This window comes from Gossypium hirsutum, chromosome D05, assembly GCF_007990345.1.
Source record: "Gossypium hirsutum isolate 1008001.06 chromosome D05, Gossypium_hirsutum_v2.1, whole genome shotgun sequence".
Classification (NCBI taxonomy): Eukaryota; Viridiplantae; Streptophyta; class Magnoliopsida; order Malvales; family Malvaceae; genus Gossypium; species Gossypium hirsutum.
In genome coordinates, this window is record NC_053441.1 from 26,239,833 (window position 1) to 26,250,569 (window position 10,737).

Genomic DNA, 10,737 nt, shown 5'->3' on the forward strand with positions numbered 1-10,737 from the left:
TTCTTCGTCGAATCTAAATAATCGAGATTACTCTCTTAAAAATAATAAAAAGCACATTATCGAGAATTCAATATGTTGTGTCCTAACGCATTGGATATGACATGCTGTTTTCCTGATATGAGAATTTTTTCTAAAATTTTTTTAAAATAAGGCAATGTTTTACGTTTGGAAATTCGAGAAAACATGCCCTAAGGTGCTGGGTGTCGATTTTTCTCGTTCAACCAAATAGCTAAATATCTTTTAAATAAGCAAATTTTAGCATTCGGTCGCGTTTCGGGAGTCCGAGACATTGTGTCCTAACTTATTGGATATGATTCTTTTTCTCGATTAACGCAAAATATGCTTCTTTTCCTGAAAATTTTCAACGTTTTAATACAAGGATCGTATTTTTTGAAATTCTTCAAAGTTCTCAATTTTCAACATTAAGACATTAAGTAATCAACTAGGTACCAATTTTGGGCGTATCGAGGGTGCTAATCCTTCCTCGTGCGTAACCGACTCCCGAACCCATTTTTCTGAATTTCGTGGACCAAACTTGTTGTTTTAATAAAATCAAATTGTTTATTAAAAACAACCACTTTCGAGGTGATCCAATCACACCTATTAAAAAGGGATTGGTGGCGACTCCTGTTTTTTTTCGTTTTCGTCAAAACCCAAGTCGACCCCGTTTTTCATCAAAAAAATGGTGTCAACAGCTTGGCGACTCCACTGGGGACGAAACACGAGAGTCAAGCCATGAGTTGATTACTTTTTGTCTTTTTGTCAAAAATCAAAAACTTAGTTTAAATATACGATCCTTTCATTGTATTTTTATCTTTATTATGATCTTCGTCATTGTGATTCATAATTGCTGTGTTTAAGTTCAGATTTATTTTTGCACATTGCATTGCATGACCGTTGGTCACACCCTTTTTAAGTGGGAGTGAGAAGCTACGCCTTCGTGAGGTTTTCACCTCCGCATGGGATAGTGAATCGCTTTCGGGATACATCCGTACCTATGTCTTCGTGAGATTTTCATCTCCGCAGGGCCATAGGGAAATGTATTCCCCTGAACTGAACTCAGTCCGTATGAGCCTATAATGGGTGAGGATCGAGGAATCTGCTGGTTCGGGTACCCTTACTTTAGAACCAACCCTCATATAGTAGACTTAGGAACTTAACCTAGGTAGAGCCACTCCAAACCCCTAGTATCTACCCGATTAGGTACTTTTTGTTTTCCTTGTTTGCTTCTATTTTTTACTAACCGATCTTGTTTTGTTTTGATTATGATTGCATTGCATTTTAGGAAAGAGATATGGATTCAAATCCAATTACTAAATTAGAAAGCTTGTCATGGAATACGAATTCCTTGATAAAGTGGAAAACAATACGACTTCCCAAACATATTCTGAGAAACACAAGAATGGCGATGGAGGAGTTCGTGACCTTGCTTGGTGGCCTGGGGATTCGAGACGATTGTCCAAAAGCCTTCAACAAGCTGACGAGCCTTATGAAGATGGGCAGATGATGGATCGCGACCAAGATCAAGAAAATGAGCTAGCAATGGCATCTATTGGTGAGATTACCTCAAACATGCGGATGAAGAAAAAATCGATGTTGTTTCTTGGAATATGAGGGTAAGGTCGTACATGTATCCGTTTTATGTAAGGGAATTTGCTTTATAGAAAAGTTTCCTAAATGTAATTGAATCAGAATCAACGTCTCTTTAGGCATTCATTTCATGCATCTGCATTACATTGCATCATATGCATTAGATTTTCACGAAGTGACCCTAATTATATAAAATTATTTCAGCTAATCTGGAAAACCAATCAACCAAACATCCTTACGGTACTCGTCGCAAAGCCAAAGAAATGGATCAAAGATTAGAGAAACTGGAGCAAACGCAAAAAGAGATGCAAGACCAGTTACAGGTGCAAATGAAAGAACATATGGAAAAGATCCAGAAAGACATGGCACAAAAGATGAAGGAGTCTCAGGATGAACTAATGACTAAATTGACGCAATTAATAACCAAGGGAGTGGATAAAAGGAAAAATCCTGTGGTTTGCGATGAAGAAGGAAACAATGATGAGCCACTTTTTTCTCTAGGATACACGCCTCCGCAAGCGCAAATTCAGATTGAACCACATCCACGAAGATCTTCTGTTTCGATTAGGCCTCAGCACTTTCAAGGTGACGCTTCAATACCGAAGAACCTTCAGGGCAGATCTGGTTCTAGTCCTGACGATAATCTGGTTGTCCCGGACTTCGATGAAGTAGCGGAGAAAGACAAGATGAAGGAGGAGTTACCAAAGCAGTTTGAGGAGAAATGGAAATGGGTTGAAGAGAAGTTTAGGGCGATAGAAAGTATCGACGGCTATCGTGGAATAGATGCGAAAGATCTGAGTTTAGTTCCGGATTTGGTGCTTCCTTACAAATTTAAGATGCCGGAATTCGAGAAATATAATGGGACCAGCTGCCCAGAAGCTCATATTACTATGTTCTGTAGGCGTATGGCCGGATACGTCAACAACGACCAACTGCTCATACACTGCTTTCAAGATAGCCTCACAGGGGCAGCGTCTAAGTGGTACAATCAATTGACGCGTATCCAGATTAGTTCTTGGAGGGATGTAGCACAAGCCTTTATGAAACAATACAGTCATGTAGCTGATATGGTCCTTGACAGAATTACCCTTCAAAATATGGAGAAAAAGCCTAATGAAAGTTTTAGGCAATACGCACAAAGGTGGAGGGAGGTCGCTATCCAAGTTCAGCCGCCACTCCTAGAGAAAGAAATGACGATGCTCTTCATCCACACATTGAAGGCCCCGTTCATCACTCACATGTTGGGAAGTGCTTCGATGAGTTTTTTAGACATAGTCATGAGCGGTGAAATGATTGAAAGTGCCGTGAGAAGTGGAAAGATTGATGCTGGGGAGAATAATAGAAGGTCAGACTTAAAGAAGAAGGAAAATGATGTGAGCAATGTCAACACTTACAACAAATCGATTACACAGCCAAGAAAGGTGACTGCTAGTCAGCAAGGTTCATCTAGACAAGAAATTAGTGTGAAACAAGGTACTGAGAACCTCCAGTTCACGCCAATCCCGATGTCGTATAACGAGCTGTATCAAAAGTTATTCGATGCACGCATTGTTTCTCCTTTCTACTCAAAACCTCCACAGCCACCGTACCCCAAATGGCACGACGCGAATGCACATTGCGAATATCATGTGGGAAATACGGGGCATTCCATAGAGAACTGCATAGCCTTCAAGAAACTGGTTGAAAAGCTCATCAACATGGGTGTCGTCAAGTTTGGTGACTCATCTAATGCAGAAAATTCGCCACCCAATCGTGATTAACAATGGGGTGAACGCAATATATGAGAAAGTGTTGGGAAGTTTTCACATCAATACCATATATGAAGGCATAATTGAAAAGGGATCTTGTTAGATGTCTGCCCTTATAAACCTGGAGTGTTCCAAGCAATGGGCTTGTAGAAGAAATCCCTGTAGTTTTTAGAGCTTATTTAGAGTAATGTTCAGAACATTTTTGCTGTTTTTAGCCTGAAGCGATAGAAATTCCTTTGTGAAATAGGCTAATGTCTGAACGTTATTATTCTAATAAAATACATCTTTGCGTTCCTTTTTGAGCCAATATTCTTTCATTCTTTTTAATAATTATTTTTGATTATTTCATTCTGTTGGATTTTCTTCCACAACATTCATTCATAATCATATTGCAAATAATCATTCATAAATTTATACATTCTTTTGTATATTCCTCGGTGCTTATTATGAGTCCTCAGATATCAATAACATGAATGAAACTGCTGCAAACTCAGATTTTCCACTTGAGTGAGGCATGTGTTTAGAGGGATCTCACGACTTTGAAGATGACACAGATCGTAGCTTATCTCCAAACTTGTTGAGGATGGTAGAACAAAAGGATAAACAGATCCTACCTCTCAGTGAATCATTAGAAATTGTGAGCTTGATGAAGACTAGAATTGACCTGCCTACAGAGACGAAAAATTCAAAGATGTCTTTGTATGATCATACCAGGGTATGCCTCGATTCTTATAATAAAACTTGCACAACAGCACGATGTCAGAAATTTACAGTGCGAACGATGCAATTCTTTGCCGGGGCAATGCCTCTCTCGTTGAGTTAGCATAGCTTTACCCATTTGAAGTTGAGTTTCCATCCCTTCAAGATGTTGTTGGATTTTATCCTGATTAAAGATAGAGATCCAAATTTTTCTGTCGTAGTTGCGTCCCAAAAGGGCTCTATGAAAGAAATCTGGTACCAAAGAAGGTTTCTCACATACAAGATGAAAGTGGAAGATCTTATGTGGAAGACTTTAGAATAACATTGATTCTGGTCGAAAAGCATGACCAGAACTTGCCTAATCTCATGAATTCAAAAAATCAAAAAATCAAAAAAATCAAGGTCAAAATAGGAAAAAAGAAAAAAGGAGAGGCCAAGGCGAAAACCCGCAAAGGGCGCTTTGACCAAAGGTGGATCTGAGTTGAAAACCCGAAAAAGGACGACTCAAATTTTGAGCACAATGGGGCATGGACATCACCATTATCGAAGACTTCTAATGGGCATTGTTTCATTTTGAGAGGCTACTTCATGAGCTAAAGTCATCGTATACCGATACAGAATTTTAGAGAAGAGAGTATTGGAGAATGCATTGAGGTTAAACAATAGCACGATAGCTGAAGTCTCAAATTAGCTCAGAAGTGGACACCACGATTCGTCACTGAAGTTCCTAGAGTTGAACATCAAAAATTGAAGGAAAATGACTGAGACTTACGAGGATTGACGTGAGAAATTACCATTTACCCTCATTGTTTGTCGAACATCGGTACTGGGGCAACACTTCTCTTTTTGGTTTACAGGATTGAGGTAGTTCTACCTATTAGAATCCCTCATTGCTTGTTGAAGGGATCCAATCACAATGTGATCAGTTGGCCCTAGGAGAAGGGTTAAAAGCTATTCATCAGGGTCAGATGTACCATAAATAAATAATATGAGCCCATAATAAACATGCTCGTCTCAGAGAATTCCACAAGAGGGCTGGATGTTGAAAAAGATTCTTCCTTAACGAAAGGATTCTAAAGGGAAATGAATGCCAAACTAGGAAAGTCCCTATGTTGTAAAGAAGACCATTTTTAGAAGAGCACTGATCCTGAGTGAGATTGCTAATCCTATAAACTCGGATCCAGTCTAGAAACACTTTGTTTAAAGAAGAAGGAAGGACCAAGGAAAACCTGCAAAAGGGCACTTTGATTCAAAAAAAAAAAGAGGAAGAAGAAGAAGAAGATGAAAAAAATGAAAAATGAAAAAGTAAAAATGGAGAGGCTAAGGGGAAAACCCGCAAATGGCACCTTAGGCCAAAGGGGATTTGAGTTGAAAACCCGAAAGGGGCGGCTCAAATACTGATCAAAATGGGGCAGGAGGTGATATAAGCTGCTCAAGTTTTGTTCATATTGAGGCATGTGTTGATCTTGCCATGCCTGAATCAACAGGAAAGGATAGGCGACATCTTGAGGGCATCGACAGAGCATTGTAGATCTCCTAAACACATGTCCAACTCAAAAGGGTCTTCAGAAAGTTTGTATAGAGAAGTTCAAGCTGTGATATCTGGGGCACCCAATTCTCATGTTATTTGTTGTTCTTGGAATACTTTTCTTTCTTTCCAAGATATACATTCCCAATTAATTCTTTTGTTGTCCTTCTTCACTATTTTCGATAATTTGTTCTTTCGAGCTATGCTCAGAACCAACTTTATTCTTATCCATTGTTATGACCTTTTTTGCAAGCATTGGAATAATGATTAATGGACCAATAAAACTTTCACAAAGGAAGTTTTGCATATTACTCTGAAAAGTTTCTAAATAATACAGGAACCTGAAACAGGACTATTGTTTAGAACATGCCAAATTTGAAGGTTGGAAATTTGAGAAGGAAGAGTCTAAGTTTGGACTTTCTCTTTGGATTTTGTTGACAAATGCATTGATTGAACAAAAGGACAAGATGTCGTGTCAATGAAAAGCTTAAATAAACAAGCAAGCAATGATCACTAGGCAATAGGAAGAGGTTACCTCGGAGAAGAGAGCCTTCATTTGTGCATGAGTCTTTGAAACGACACCCTGGAAATGGTGTAAGGGGGACCAGAAAGATTAAGATCCTATATCCTTGAATTGTGATAAAAGAGGATTGAGGAAAAACCATATTCTACCCTTGGATTGTAGAGGGAGAATGATGGTACAAATTTTGTGCCCTAATAGATTAAACTTTAAGGTTTACAGTGGGGGGCAACCAGATTAAGTGTTTCTTTGGATATACCAGACGAGCAAAAAGGCGTTGTAGTACGTCAGTGATAAAGCCTTAATAAGTTTTTACGTGATGTTAACCTAAGCATTAAGGAATCATCTTCATGACATTTTGCATTCATTCAAATGTCATTCATACATATCTAGTTAGGAGCATTTGATTCATTCTGATTATGTCATCCTAATCACTAGGCACAATTAGGTTCATAAAATAGAACATACAGGTCATGTTCCCCAAGGGACAGATCAATGAAGTTACAGATCTTGCCTTCCTGCATTGACAGCGAAGCAGATCGAAGACACAAACCTTGCCTCTTTCGGTTGTGATGGAGCTGGTTGAAGACAAAAGATCTTGCTTTTCTGCATTGACAGCGAAGCAGATCGAAGACACAAACCTTGCCTCTTTCGGTTGTGATAGAGCTGGTTGAAGACAAAAGATCTTGCCTTCCTACATTGACAGCGAAGCAGATCGAAGACACAAACCTTGCCTCTTTCGGTTGTGATAGAGCTGGTTGAAGACAAAAGATCTTGCCTTCCTACATTAACAGCGAAGCAGATCGAAAACAAAGCCTTGCGTCCATCGATTGCAGTGGAGCTAGTTAAAGAAGCAGATCTTGCCTTCCTGCATTAACAGCAAAGCAGATCAAAAACAAAGCCTTGCCTCCATCGGTTGCATTGGAGCTGGTTAAAGGTTACAGATTTTGTCTCCCTAAGCCGTAGCGGAGCAGATCAAAGACAGCAAATCTTATCTTCAAGTGTAAGGAAGCGGATTCAAACCATAAGTCCTATATCCCTGACCTGTAGGGGAATAGGTTGGAAATTACAGATCTTGTCCCCCTGAAGTCACAGTGGGGCAAACTAAAGCCAGAGATCTTATCTCCCTGAAATTACAGCGGAGCAGATCAAGGATAGTAATCCTATCTCCTTGAGATTACAATGGAGCGGATTAAAGGATCTTATCTCTCTGAAGTTACAGTAGAGAAGATCACGTCAGGTCTTATCTCCCTGAGATTACAGTGGAACAGACCAAAGAATTTCAGATCTTATCTCCCTGAGATTACAGCGGAGCAGATCGAAGACACTATCCTATCTCCCTGAAGTTACAGTGGAGCGGATTAAAATAAGAGATCTTATCTCCCTGAGATTACAGCGGAGCAGATCGAAGACACTATCCTATCTCCCTGAAGTTACAGTGGAGCGGATTAAAATAAGAGATCTTATCTCCCTGAGATTACAGCGGAGCAGATCGAAGACACTATCCTATCTCCCCGAAGTTACAGTGGAGTGGATTAAAGGATCTTATCTCTCTGAGGTTACAGCAGAGTAGATCGCATCAAGTCTTATTTCCCTGAAGATGCAGTGGAACAGACTGAAAACAATAAGGCGTGTCTCCCTAAAGTTGTAGCGGAGCGGACAGAAGATAGTGATTCTTATCATGTCTAATCTTATTCCCCTAAAGTTGTAGTGGAATAGATGGAAGCGAAGTCACAAACCTTGTCTCTCTGAAGTTGCAGTAAAGCAGGTTGGAGTCACGAAACTTATCCCCCTGAAGTTGTAGTGGGGTAAGTTGAAGATATGAGTCCGATCTCCCTGAAGTTGCAGTGGAGCGGGTCAAATGATGGACCTTACCCCCTGAAGTTACAACATAATGGATTGAAGCCACAAGTCATATCTCTTCTTGAAATTGCAGAGGAGAGGATCGACGCAACAAGACAAAGTGGATTGAAATGAAGCTACCTGAAGAAGAAAAGCACCAAGAAGTCGAGACTCGACGAGACCGGGCGAAATTGGGCTTTCTTAGTCTTTGCTCTGTTATCGTTACACGACAACGAGCAAAGAGGGGCAGCTGTACAAGCCCAATCTGAACCCTTCCCAAACCCATTACAAGACAACCCACTAGCCTAACCCAATCAGCCCAATTGGCAGAGCCCAAACGGCCCAATAAGCCCAACCGGCCCCAAACCCAGTCAGACTAGGGCAGAAACCCTAGCCCCCTGTTGTGCCGCACCTGCTCCTGGCCGCCTCACCTGCCCTCTGTTCACAGCCGTCCCATAGCCATCTCTCCTCCACCTGCTCCCATCACCTCCTTGAACACCTGCAAACATGACGGAAGCAGCAACAGAAACAGAAACGCAGCAAACAGTAACAAAACAACAATAGGACTTTGTATAATCGGCTATAAAGAGCCATTCATTTTCAATGTAAATGGGGGGGTTCGGAGCCCTTTTGAAAAGAAAAAAGAAAGAAATAAAAAAGGTGACCCTTTTGGTGTCCGAATCTCTTCTCTGTTTATTTTTATTGTTTATTTTTATCTTCTACACTAAATAACAAACGAAAAACCAAAAAAACCTTACCTGCGCCGCACCGGAGGAGAGAAGACGAGCGGTTTCCCCTCGATCTTCGGGTCTCCGGCTCCTTTTTCGGGGATTTGGCCCTAGATCCGTACCCTAGGGACGCTAGGCTTCAAAAAGGGACCGAAAAGGTCCGATTTTGGACCTCCGGCCGCCACACGCGGTGGCTCTACGGCGGAGACTCGCCGGAAGCCTTGGCCGGGCCATCTCCGGAATCGGAGCCTGAGAAAAGTGAAAAAAGAGAGAGTTTTCTCTCTGTTTTTTCAACAAAATGATGAAACAGTTTTATTTTTAGCCTTTTTTTATATTTATATTAAACACAAAACGGCGCCGTTTTAGCAAAGGGGGATCCGCGCGTCGACCCGACCCGACCCGAAGGATCCGCGTGTTTTAGTTTTTTGGGCAATTTATGCGCGCAGTCCCTCTGATTCGCGGCGTGTTTCAATTTGGTCCTATTTTGTTGTTTTATTTTATTTTGATTTAGCCCTAACATTTTACTTTTGTTTTATTTTAGTCCATTGAGGTGCTGCGTTTTGGGATTTTGGGTTTATTTTCTGTTTCGGTCCTTCCCTTTTTTACGCGCGTCGCAATTGGATCCTTTTCGTTTTCCTTTATTTCGAATTGGCCCTATATGTTTTATTTCATTTCGATTTAAGGCCCTTTTTTAGCATATTTTATTATTTAGTCAATTTTTGTTAACTTTATTATTATTATTATTATTATTATTATTATTATTTTCCTTTTACCTATTTGTTACTATTATATTCAATACATTAATTAGTAATATATATATATTTTTAGCTTTATTTTTACATCTATATATATATATATATATGTGCGCAATTGCGCATACATTCATATTTATAATATATATACATACATAACCTCTTTTTTATTTTATATAGATAAATACTTATATGATATATATAAACTTTACAGTTCATATATATGTACGCATATGTATATATTTTTAATTTATATCTATATGTATACATACTCATGTTTTTTATGCTTTATAATTTTTATATATATACATAGATATGCATATTTGTTTTTTTATATGCATATACATTCATATAATTTATAATTTATAATTTAAATATAAATGCACATACATAAATATTTCATTTTTTTAATTCGTGTTGTTATCGATGGTTTTATTTGATATTTATTTATTTGCTTATCATTATGAAATGCTTTAGTTCTTTTATTTACTCATTATTTCATGTATAAATTTTTTTATGTGTCTTTTTTATTGTTGCTAGTATTATTTTGCTTATACCCTCATCATTCCATTACACCTATTTTTTTAGATTTCAAAAAGAGAAAATTTAAAAATATAAGGAATATTCGGTATTTTGAATCTTCGAAAGAATCGAGCCCTAACGTATTGGGTTTCGATTTTCTTCGTCGAATCTAAATAATCGAGATTACTCTCTTAAAAATAATAAAAAGCACATTATCGAGAATTCAATATGTTGTGTCCTAACGCATTGGATATGACACGCTGTTTTCCTGATATGAGAATTTTTTCTAAAAATTTTTTAAAATAAGGCAATGTTTTACGTTTGGAAATTCGAGAAAACATGCCCTAAGGTGCTGGGTGTCGATTTTTCTCGTTCAACCAAATAGCTAAATATCTTTTAAATAAGCAAATTTTAGCATTCGGTCGCGTTTCGGGAGTCCGAGACATTGTGTCCTAACTTATTGGATATGATTCTTTTTCTCGATTAACGCAAAATAGGCTTCTTTTCCTGAAAATTTTCAACGTTTTAATACAAGGATCGTATTTTTTGAAATTCTTCAAAGTTCTCAATTTTCAACATTAAGACATTAAGTAATCAACTAGGTACCAATTTTGGGCGTATCGAGGGTGCTAATCCTTCCTCGTGCGTAACCGACTCCCGAACCCATTTTTCTGAATTTCGTGGACCAAACTTGTTGTTTTAATAAAATCAAATTGTTTATTAAAAACAACCACTTTCGAGGTGATCCAATCACACCTATTAAAAAGGGATTGGTGGCGACTCCTGTTTTTTTTCGTTTTCGTCAAAA